This window comes from Patiria miniata, unplaced genomic scaffold (assembly GCF_015706575.1).
Source record: "Patiria miniata isolate m_02_andy unplaced genomic scaffold, ASM1570657v1 HiC_scaffold_19, whole genome shotgun sequence".
In the NCBI taxonomy this organism is placed as follows: domain Eukaryota; kingdom Metazoa; phylum Echinodermata; class Asteroidea; order Valvatida; family Asterinidae; genus Patiria; species Patiria miniata.
The window spans coordinates 10424839-10437580 of record NW_024037057.1 but is presented as its reverse complement, the minus strand read 5'-3'; the positions used below and the strand labels follow the sequence as shown (position 1 = coordinate 10437580).

The 12742-nt window shown below is 39.4% G+C and overlaps 1 long non-coding RNA gene across 1 annotated transcript; it reads right to left on the bottom strand.

Moving 5' to 3' along the window:
• Nucleotides 1–7175: 7175 nt before the first annotated feature.
• Nucleotides 7176–12013, bottom strand: LOC119725757. The gene is made up of 4 exons (XR_005270732.1): nt 11863–12013; nt 10660–10728; nt 9604–9777; nt 7176–7236 (listed from the first exon to the last, which is right to left on the bottom strand). It is a non-coding gene; the product is annotated as an uncharacterized LOC119725757 (long non-coding RNA).
• Between the last annotated feature and the right edge of the window lie 729 nt (nt 12014–12742).

Here is a 12742-nt window from a genome sequence, read left to right as displayed (position 1 = left end):
TCCAACCATTTTAGATGCTTTGGTTGCTAATAATAATAATAATAATAATAATAATAATAATAATGTACTTGTGACTGGGCTTATGATGCACTTGTGACTAGGCTTGTGATGTACTTGTGACTGGACTTGTAATGTACTTGTTACTGGAACTGTAAAGTACTTGTGACTAGACTTATGATGTACTTGTGACTAGATTTGTGATGTACTTGTGACTGGACTTGTGATGTACTTGTGACTGGACTTGTGATGTATTTGTGATTATCAATCTTAAGTATCTCGGCCACAAGCAAAGACAATGATCTTACCTGAGTGAATACCGATGAGGAGTTTGAGTTTCTCATCTTGTTTGTGTGGCATGATCAACTATCAACGCCCTCCAGGAGATGCCATGCAGCGCAGGTGATCATACCAGCATGACGGCTGCCATTACGGATCAGTAGGCAGGAGACCAACATGTAGGCATCGTTGATGCTTTCAACCTTGGCAAGATGTTATTATTTAACACTGGTTAATTTTGCTTTCAGACATTATCATAGAACATACATATTTGCGTGGTTTTTCCCTGAACTAGTAACCATGGTAGCATCAACTTAACCTCTGAGTGATTGTCATGACTACGCCTGCGAACAGCCCAGTAATGTTGACAATGATAATGCAAGTGACTCTTTGTAATTATATCACCGCACCCACAGATTCTGTGTTTTTCAGTGGCCGAGAGTGTGCATCACATAGTATTTGCTATTTTCCGTCTACATGTACATGGCTAAAAGGACTATGGCACCTTCCATTTTAATCATGTTAATAGGGTAAACTGGGGTAAAAAAGCCCATGGGGAACAAAAGCCCACTTGACTTGTTTCCACTGCTAGTAAAAAATTACAAGATAAATTGTTCAATGGAATATATTTTTAATAAGTACAATGTAGATAAAAACTAACAATAAAAAGAATTAAATTCATTAACATATTTGAAGGGAACGTATGTAAAAATTTTTTTAAAAAAATGGCCATTGAAGGTTTAGCCTATATCGCTGAAAATCTTATATTTTTATTATTCTCTAGTTGATATATATTAAGAAGGGTTAATAACATAATTATAAATGATTACAATATTAAAATCTATTTTAATATTTGCTTAATAATGTTTTTTGAGTGGGCATTTTTACCCCGGGCAAAATCAGGGGTCTCGGGGTAAAAACGCCCAGTACTTTCCTTGATATCAAACTCTATTGCAGCCTCATTTATCTTCAAAAACATCACTGTTAGAACTTTGTACAGCATAATGTTTGTTGTATGAGTAAGTATTAGCTATAAGAGTCCCACTACATAAATATTAAACAGTCAGGCACGGATTTGGGGGTCCCCAAACAAACCCGCTCTGTCAAAAAAAAAAAATTATCTTACAAATTCCTAAAAAAAAGTCGACCCCCCCCCCCCCCCCCCCCCGACTACGACACCCAAACAAAAATTATACTGGTATAATGTCCACCTGTTCGAAAAACGGTACATCATTCTGTAATCTAGTGTTAATAATCGTCAAATTTGAACAGCGCCCCCTATTGAAATATGGTACCAGCCCCCCCCCCCCCCCCTCTGTTTTTGATTTTACGGAGGCAAAGTGTCTGGAGAAAAAAACCTGTGAACATTTTCAGATTTTTAACTGATGAACCCCCCCTCCCCCCCTCTGCGAAAACTCCTGGATCCACCCCTGGCAGTGTATTGCTTGAAGTGGGGAGGTACATGTAGGCGGTATCACTAACTGACGTTACGAAGTGGCAAGGAATCTGGCATTTATTTAGTGGCGAATGCAATGGGTCTATGGTATGTGAGCAGATTCGCAGATTAATTAGGCAAGACCCCGCCTCTTAACCTCATAGATTTTGACCAATCAGTTGGCGCTTTCTATATCGGGTCTTCGGTCATTCACCGTTGCGCATCATAGACAATGGATTAAAAAGCCCTGCGTCACGCACTCTGTTACCATGTTACGCGATAACGCACCCGGCTGTTGTTGCATTACAAAACACTGCATTCGAATTGACCAATCAAACGTTCAGTCCTGATTTGGGATTGAAATGACGTCACGATTTAGTAAAGTCGACTCCGATTGGCTGAGGCGCGAGATCGCATAAATCTGCATGCCTTGATATATCAGACGTCAGACAGGAGTCTGGGCTCCGTGGATAACGGGTGATACTCAGACTAGCATTTATTATTAGGGAGTGCTCAAGAAATCATGAGCTCATGGCATTTTTTCAAAAAAACAAACACCTCTATGGTGATTTGAGTGTACTTTTAATAAGTAAAAATGAATAGAAATGGCTCTAAGACCCAACTGGACCGGTTTCTGCTCTCATGCTATAATAGCAGAGCTTCATCCGTAGTACATGTAAGCCAAATCCAGTATTTTATATTCGGCTAAATTAGTCATGTCAAATGTTAGGGTGCATAGATACACATAAGTGCATCTAATAAAATTTTGTGTGAACCTTGTTATGAGTCCAATTCCCAGTTATTGATAAACCTTGATTTGACAAGTACACCTTTAAGATTTTTGGCCTTTTATAGGCAGGAATTGGTTTGCTGGGAAACAGATTGCATACATGTAATTTCAGGTGTTCCGGAATTAAATGCCGGTCTTTCAGCAATACTTTTGTTAGCTGCTGGATTTTGATGTGTGGTGTGTAGATTATCTTGAACTTGAGGTGGTTCTTTTCGTCGTGTTTCATTCATGATGTATTGCTCACAGATTTCAAATTGTATGTCTTTTATGACTGGCAATTTCCTCTTTCTTGTGTTTACAGAGTAGAAGTTTCTCCATGAACGCATTTCTTCTTTTCTCTAAAAAATATGTCTTGTTGTCACAGAAATGTGCGTATCTTAGTACTGTAGTTCTCCTTTGATAAAGCCTCAGGTTACCAGCAGTAGGCTAGAAGCACACATACAAAAATGCCTAATAACATGGAACTATGATTTGGCTAAACAAGATTGAAGTAGATTTTTCAATATTGGCCGGTCTTATCATAAGTTTGTTATGAGCGAATTATGTACGTTAATGTTCCACTTCCTTCCACATAAAAATACCTGTTTCAAATGATCAAGTTTGATGTTATAATTAACCAGTTGTGTTTGAAAAGTTATTTGTATTTGATGAAGTATCCCTCCATATTAAATTAATAATAAAAAATATGACTATACTACAGGGAAACCTGTAGTATAGCAGGGTTTTTTTTGTAAATTTGGGCGGGCTTTTTTACCACGAGGCATAGATATTTTACATAGTATTTGCTATTTTCCGTCTACATGTACATGGCTAAAAGGACTATATGACACCTTCCATTTTAATACTGACTACTTTGAGTGGCATAATCAAACTACCGGTAGCCTCCTAGACCTGTTTTATAATGCCACTTGAAGCAGTCAATATGCAAGACTACAAATTATAAGCATAGCTTGTAAAGTACTCTGATAGTAAAACAGATCTAAGATGGTAGAATCAAGTTAAGGGGTAACGGGTTAAGTGCTTTCTGTCAATGTATTGTTGATCATTTCATGTGTGCATATTAACAATAATAAATGAACTTGGATAAGTGTGTTAAGTATAATCTATTGCAAGTACCCTTTAAAATAACTTCCTGTGATATGGCACGTTTGGCTTAACCAGTTCACATCAGACAACGTGTTATACACGCAAGGCTTTGCAGTAATCGGAATGGATGATGGATAAACACGCAACAAGCGAGGCCTAAAATGTCTGTCAGTGGCCGGCTTGCAGCGAGCTACCCGTAGATGACAGCCTGAAGCCGTCTGGCATCCAGATTCATGAAAACAATCCCAAGTCTTGGTCTGGTCAATGTCAATATAGTCCAGCGCAAACTGGTTAAAACAATCTGCTGAGTCATATGAAATATTTACCTTTTAGACGTCATAGTTGGAAATGATGGCGTTGAACAGCGTGTACAAGGCATTCAACAAGTTAACAACCTGGAAAGTTAAGCGCAAGATGTAAAGGGTAACTCTGGTGACACTATTGGTTTGCAATTATTTTTGGTGCTACTGTAATTGGCAATTTGGCCGCTGTTGGATCCGGTTGAAATAAATAAATAAATAAATAATCTGAGTAGACAATTTGATCAAATTTGAGTGCATTTTATGTTTTGAACTTAAGCCACCTTTGAGAATATGATTGAAAAGTACTAGGCCCTACATGCCCTAGGTGCATGTATATCTAGGCTGATTATAAAGATTACGTGCACAAACAGTAGATTGTCCCTTTTTGACAACTTTTGAGAGCCCTAGTTGGAGAGACGCACTGCGTGAATGTACTGGTACGCGCCCTTTTGTGTAATTATGTCATCATGCCAATGTTTGTGTTGGACATTCCTCACTAAATATTTGCCTATTTATATAACTGTAGCAAAATACTTCCGTCTTCAAGTTAAATTTATTATCATTGCACTTCTGGTTACACTGGAAGTAAAGGTCAAATGGTATGCGCCCTGGACATGCTGGAACAAAATATTGCCAGTAGCAATGTCTGAAAAAAAAAAAATGAGAATACTACTCTGTTCCGTTATAGCCTTATTAAAAGTAAGCTTTCAAATTTTCATGTTAACCAGCTTGTAATAAGCCATTTGCGAGTTAAATTTGAATAAAATCTGGTATGCTGACTTAATCCAATGGTTTGCACGTTTAAACTTTGCATTCTCCCGACCAAAGACACTGTTTCAATATCACGTGATTCGGGGCAAGCCTTATGCTAGCAACCCCCAGCTCCGGCATGGTCTGGTGTCTTTGTGCCATTCTCACCCATTGTGAACGATGTATTGGTGCTGAGCATAACTATGCAAGAGCTTGCCCCGAATCATGTGATTAGCAACAGTGTCTTTGGTCTGGAGAATTCAAAGTTAAAATGGGTCAAGCATTCTGAGCAAGTCAGTGTACCAGATGTTTTTCAAATGTAAATCCCAAAGGGTGTAGGTTACTCGCAAATGACTTATTTGATACCAGGGGATGTCATGATGACATCACAATTTCTTTTACATCTTCGGACCAGGGTTCAAATTCCATCTACATGTAGGTTTTATCGTCATCACGTGAACTGTTTGGAAAAGATGTGGTTCGTTTTGATTTTGAGGCTTCTGTCTGTAATTTAAATTCACCCAACTTTGACCTTCCAGTAGACCCGGAAGTAAAGGTCGAGCGAGTTCACATAGGTTAAGGAGAAAACCCGTAAAGAATTATTGTCCAGCAAAAAAAAACCCAAAGAATAATTATTACCATTTCAAAAAGGTGATCGGGTCGTACCCGATCAAAAAGTCCCCAAAAACATTCAGTGTGATGAATCCTGCTTTTGACAGATTTTCCACTTTTTTTCTGTCTTAGTTTTATTGTGCTGAGCATAAAAATCGGGCAAGAAAGATCTTTTGCTGTTACTCCCTCAACCGTTTTAAAGTACAGTTAGAGCATTTTCTCTTCAAATATGAAAAAGTCTTACTTTGCAGTACTTCGAGTCTGTTCCATCCCTGTGAAGCACCAGCAAGGTAGTGATCGATGTACAAGGGAGCTCTGGTCTGAGTCTGTTCCATCCCTGTGAAGCATCAGCAAGGTAGTGATGTGTACTTGGTGCGGTCCTTCTCTTGGGCCGTACAGTGCTTCTCAAGAGAGCTCTGGTCTGAGTCTGTTCTAGCCGTGAGCAGCAGTCCTTCTCCTGGGCCTTATAGTGCCTCTATAGTGCTTCTCAAGAGAGCTCTCTGATGTGAAGTGAGCTGGTAGATCTGCCATCACCTGGTCAAGAAATTTGAATATTGTCAATTTGGGAAAAAATGTTTGATACTGATTGAGACATTTACTTGTATTCATTATAAGCTATCCTGCAAATTCGAGTGGAACAAGGTTAAAAAAAAATAGGTTAACCAGTTTGCGTCGGATAACGTGTAAACAAACAAAGATTTTGCAGTATTCGTAGCGGATGACAGATGAACAAGCAATGATAGCTGAGTCCTATCAATACAGATGTCAAATTGGTTCAAAAAAATCTTGGAGTTTTTAAGAATAAATTATTGTTTCACTGAAGAAGAAGTGTCTTTGCTCCCTTATTAGTCCCATCCTTGTAGATAGGATAGGATGCCTAGTTATATATCTTTGATACAAACGAATCCGGGAAATATAAATTTATAGTGACTTGGCATCATTACATCTTGCAAGGTGACAGGAAAAAGTCCTGAATAGCGCCCTCTACTCCACCTCCCCCGGCCGCATTACATGACAAAAACAATGAAACAAGTCCATTGGTTTTACTTTAAACATGCCTTAGACCTTACTCCATATTTTTTATACAATTTCCTTAAAACATAAGTAGTGACTATCAAAGGTTATTAATATCACTCAATCTGAAAATAAAAAGAAAACAAAAATCCCCCACTTGCATTATTGTCCATTCAGCCATAAAAAATCGTTGTACGTCAATTTTGATCTGTTGAGTCAATTTCCTTTTTTCTTTTAAGTTTTCTGTAGCTACAACAGTGCCCTTTAGTGCTGCACCACCTCAAATATTTAGCACTAAGCACAAGGGCACCAATGCAAATGATAGGGCACCAAGTCAAATGATGTAACACCATATGAGAACTCAAACAAACAAAGCAGTACCACTTTGCTATTTTTTCCCAAGCTTGGATGGTACAGACAAAGAATATTTTTTTATACGCATCACTAGTTTGAATACAATTTAATACCAAATTAGTGACTCTCAACAGTATAGTTATGAACTCACAGTCTGTTTGTTTGATGACGGAATTTTTGTTACAACTTCCACATGGTAGTAGATTAAAAGGCGACTACAAAATACTTCAGTCTTTGTTAAAAAAAAAAAAAACTGACTTGATCAAAGTTAGTTATTGTACAAGTGTGATGAGACCTAAACCTTTTTTTTCTGAATCTTTTTCTTAAAGTTGCTAAACGAAGCTGTAATCGCGAACAACAAATCTGTTGGTGAACACACAATTGTGTGTTAATTTGAATTTGTTGTTAGGTTTTTCAAATAGACCTACAAACGCTGTAGTATAATAGCTGATTATGCTTTTTACCTCTTTACAAAAATTGTTGATCCAAATGCGTTGCAGATAATGTTGGGATAATATTCTGGTTGTTTACAAGTTTTGTTTGGGTGGCTTGATTCGGTCGATCTTGTAGCTTGGATCATGTCCCTCGAGCCAGTACGTCAGGCTTTCACCTTTGCCCTGAAATAAAAGAAAGGAAAAAGATAAGAGATTGATTGAAACAGTTATCTCATGTTTCCTTTGAAATATGATGGACTTGAGAATTTGCAGCAGTGAAAATTGAAGGAAGGGTAGATCATTTGTCATTTGTGATTTTTTTTCCCATTTGAAGCAACAAAAGTTCTCAAAATCTAAAGATGGGTGCTTAACAACTACCCCAAATGAAGTTAAAGATATGTGAATGCTGTGTTTTCAGAGGAAACAATATTCTACGATCTCAATTTCTATTCAAAAGTTCCTGAGACACGTTTGTTCTCATTCAGCTGATTGAAGCTTTGCAATGTTGCACACTAAACCGCTGAATGAGTCATGTCAACGCTTGTGCACACCCATTCACAGATTAGTCTGATCACAAACCAACTACTAACGAAACCTTCCAAAAAATGTGTCATTTGACACACTATTTAGAAATGGCCTTCTTTTATTGTGTTCTTCACAATGACAACATGTAATGCCAGAGAGAATAATTTCACAGTCTGACTAGCTGTACTAAGGGTTGTTTTTTCTATTTTTATAGTAATTTTCCTCTTTTTGTATCGATCCTAAGTTGCGGCTGGACTCTGATGTTCTCAAAGAGCTATATTAAAGTACAATACTTGTGATGTACTTGTGACTAGACTTGTGATATATGCTTGCGACTGGACCTGTGATGAATTTGTGACTAGACTTGTGATGCACTTGTGACTAGACTTGTGAAATACTTGTGACTGGACTTGTGTTGTACATGTACTTGTGACTAGAACTGTGATATACTTGTGACTGGACTTGTGATATACTTGTGTCTGGACTTGTGATTTACTTGTGACTGGACTTGTGATGTACTTGTGACTGGACTTGTGATATACTTGTGACTGGACTTGTGATGTACTTGTGACTAGAACTGTGATATACTTGTGACTGGACTTGTGATGTACTTGTGACTGGACTTGTGATGTACTTGGACTCGACTTGTGATAGACTTGCCACCAGACTTGCGATGTACTTGTGAACAGACTAGTGATGTACTTGTGACTGGGCTTATGATGCACTTGTGATTAGACTTGTGATGTTCTTGTGACTGGACTTGTGATGTACTTGTGACTGGACTTGTGATGTACTTGTGACTATACACTTGTAATGTACTTGTGGCTGGACTTGTGATGTACCTGTGACTAAACTTGTGACGTACTTGTGACTAGACTTGTGATGTTCTTGTGACTGGACTTGTGATGTTCTTGTGACTGGACTTGTAATGTACTTAGGGCTGGGCTTGTGATGTACTTGTGACTAAACTTGTGACGTACTTGTGACTAGACTTGTGATGTACTTGTGACTGGGCTTATGATGCATGTGTGACTGGACTTATGATGTACTTGTGACTGGACTTCTGATGTACTTGTGACTAGACTTGTGATGTACTTGTGACTGGACTTGTGATATACTTGTGACTGGACTTGTAATGTATTTGTGACTTGACTTATGATGTACTTGTGACTGGACTTGTGACTGGACTTGTAATGTACTTGTGCCTGGACTTGTGATGTACAGTACTTGTGATGTACTTGTGATGTACTTGTGATGTACTTGTGACTAGACTTGTGATATATGCTTGCGACTGGACCTGTGATGTACTTGTGACTGGACCTGTGATGTACTTGTGACTGGACTTCTGATGTACTTGTGACTAGACTTGTGATGTACTTGTGACTGGACTTGTGATATACTTGTGACTGGACTTGTGATTTACTTGTGACTGGACTTGTAATGTATTTGTGACTTGACTTATGATGTACTTGTGACTGGACTTGTGACTGGACTTGTAATGTACTTGTGCCTGGACTTGTGATGTACAGTACTTGTGATGTACTTGTGATGTACTTGTGATGTACTTGTGACGGGACTTGTGATGTACTTGTGACGGGACTTGTGATGTACTTGTGACTGGACTTGTGACTGGACATGTGACTGGACTTGTAATGTACTTGTGACTGAAATTGTGACTGGACTTGTGACTGGACTTGTGATGTACTTGTGACTAGACTTGTGATGTACTTGTGACTGGACTTGTGACTAGACTTGTAATGTACTTGTGACTGGGCTGATGATGCACTTGTGACTAGACTTGTGATGTACTTGTGACTGAACTTGTGACTGGACTTGTGACTGGACTTGTGATGTACTTGTGACTAGACTTGTGATGTACTTGTGACTGGACTTGTGATGTACTTGTGACTGGACTTGTGATGTACTTGTGACTGGACTTGTGATGTACTTGTGACTGGACTTGTGATGTATTTGTGATTTATCAATCTTAAGTATCTCGACCACAAGCAAAGACAATGATCTTACCTGAGTGAATACTGATGCGGAGTTTGAGTTTCTCATCTTGTTTGTGTGGCATGATCAACTATCAACGCCCTCCAGGAGATGCCATGCAGTGGAGGCGATCATACCAGCATGACGGCTGCCATTACGGATCAGTAGGCAGGAGACCAACATGTAGGCATCGTCGATGCTTTCAACCTTGGCAAGATGTTATTATTTAACACTGGTTAATTTTGCATTCAGACATTATAATAGAACATACATATTTGCGTGGTTTTTCCCTGAACTAGTAACCATGGTAGCATCAACTTAACCTCTGAGTGATTGTCATGACTACGCCTGCGAACAGCCCAGTAATGTTGACAATGATAATGCAAGTGACTCTTTGTAATTATATCACCGCACCCACAGATTCTGTGTTTTTCAGTGGCCGAGAGTGTGCATCACATAGTATTTGCTATTTTCCGTCTACATGTACATGGCTAAAAGGACTATATGACACCTTCCATTTTAATACTGACTACTTTGAGTGGCATAATCAAACTAGCCTCCTAGACCTGTTTTATAATGCCACTCAAAGCAGTCAATATGCAAGACTACAAATTATAAGCATAGCTTGTAAAGTACTCTGATAGTAAAACAGATCTAAGATGGTAGAATCAAGCCAAGCAGTAACGGGTAAGGTGCTTTCTGTCAATGTATTGTTGATCATTTCATGTTTGCATATTAACCATAATAAATGAACTTGGATAAGTGTATTAAGTATAATCTATTGCAGTACCCTTTAAAATAACTTCCTGTGATATGGCACGTTTGGCTTAACCAGTTCACATCAGACAACGTGTATGTATACACGCAAGGTTTTGTGGTAATCGGAATGGATGATGGATAAACACACAACAAGCGAGGCCCGAAATGTCTGTCAGTGGCCCGCTTGCAGCGAGATACCCGTAGATGACAGCCTGAAGCCGTCTGGCATCCAGATTCATGAAAACAATCCCAAGTCTTGGTCTGGTCAATGTCAAAATAGTCCAGCGCGAACTGGTTAAAACAATCTGCTGAGTCATATGAAATATTTACCTTTTAGATGTCATAGTTGGAAATGATGGCGTTGAACAGCGTGTACAAGGCATTCAACAAGTTAACAACCTGGAAAGTTAAGCGCAAGACATGCAAGATGTAGAGAGTAACTCTGGTGACACTATTGGTTTGCAATTATTTTTGGTGCTACTGTAATTGGTGATTTGGCCGCTGTTGGATCCGGTTGAAATAAATAAATAAATAAACAATCTGAGTAGACAATTTGATCAAATTTGAGTGCATTTTACGTTTTGAACTGAAGCCACCTTTGAGAATATAATTGAAAAGTACTAGGCCCTACCTGTACATGCCCTAGGTGCATGTATATCTAGGCTGATTATAAAGATTACGTAGATTGTCCCTTTTTGACAACTTTTGAGAGCCCTAGTTGGAGAGACGCATTGCGTGAATGTACTGGTACGTGCCCTTTCGTGTAATTATGTCATCATGCCAATGTTTGTGTTGGACATTCCTCACTAAATATTTGCATAATTTATATAACTGTAGCAAAATGCTTCCATCTTCAAGTTAAATTTATTATCATTGCACTTCCGGTTACACTGGAAGTAAAGGTCAAATGGTATGCACCCTGGACATGCTGGAACAAAATATTGCCAGTAGCAATGTCTGAAACAACAAAAAAATGAGACTGTTCCATTATAAAGTTATAGCCTAATTAAAAGTAAGCTCTCAAATTTTCATGTTAACCTGCTTGTAATTTGATACCAGGTGATGTCATGATGACATCACAATTTCTTTTACATCTTCGGACCAGGGTTCAAATTCCATCTAGGTTTTATCGTCATCACATGAACTGTTTGGAAAAGATATGGTTCGTTTTGATTTTGAGGCTTCTGTCTGTAATTTAAATTCACCCAACTTTGACCTTCCAGTAGACCCGGAAGTAAAGGTCGAGCGAGTTCACGTAGGAGAAAACCCGTAAAGAATTATTGTCCAGCAAAAAAAACCCAAAGAATAATTATTACCATTTCAAAAAGGTGATCGGGTCGTACCCGATCAAAAAGTCCCCAAAAACATTCAGTGTGATGAATCCTGCTTTTGACAGATTTTCCACTTTTTTTCTGTCTTAGTTTTATTGTGCTGAGCATAAAAATCGGGCAAGAAAGATCTTTTGCTGTTACTCCCTCAACCGTTTTAAAGTACAGTTAGAGCATTTTCTCTTCAAATATGAAAAAGTCTTACATTGAAGGACTTTGAGTCTGTTCCATTCCTGTGAAGCACCAGCAAGGTAGTGATCGATGTACTTGATGCAGTCCTTCTCCTGGGCCGTATAGTGCTTCTCAAGGGAGCTCTGGTCTGAGTCTGTACCATCCCTGTGAAGCACCAGCAAGGTAGTGATCGATGTACTTGATGCAGTCCTCCTCCTGGGCCGTATAGTGCTTCTCAAGGGAGCTCTGGTCTGAGTCTGTTCCATCCCTGTGAAGCACCAGCAAGGTAGTGATTGATGTACTTGATGCAGTCCTTCTCCTGGGCTGTATAGTGCTTCTCAAGGGAGCTCTGGTCTGAGTCTGTTCCATCCCTGTGAAGCACCAGCAAGGTAGTCATCGATGTACTTGATGCAGTCCTTCTCCTGGGCTGAATAGTGCTTCTCAAGGGAGCTCTGGTCTGAGTCTGTTCCATCCCTGTGAAGCACCAGCAAGGTAGTGATGTACTTGATGCAGTCCTTCTCCTGGGCCGTATAGTGCTTCTCAAGGGAGCTCTGGTCTGAGTCTGCACCATCCCTGTGAAGCATCAGCAAGGTAGTGATGAACTTGGTGCGGTCCTTCTCCTGGGCTGTATAGTGCTTCTCAAGAGAGCTCTGGTCTGAGTCTGTTCCATCCCTGTGAAGCACCAGCAAGGTAGTGATCGATGTACTTGATGCAGTCCTTCTCCTGGGCCGTATAGTGCTTCTCAATGGAGCTCTGGTCTGAGTCTGTACCATCCCTGTGAAGCACCAGCAAGGTAGTGATCGATGTACTTGATGCAGTCCTTCTCCTGGGCCGTATAGTGCTTCTCAAGGGAGCTCTGGTCTGAGTCTGTTCCATCCCTGTGAAGCACCAGCAAGGTAGTGATTGATGTACTT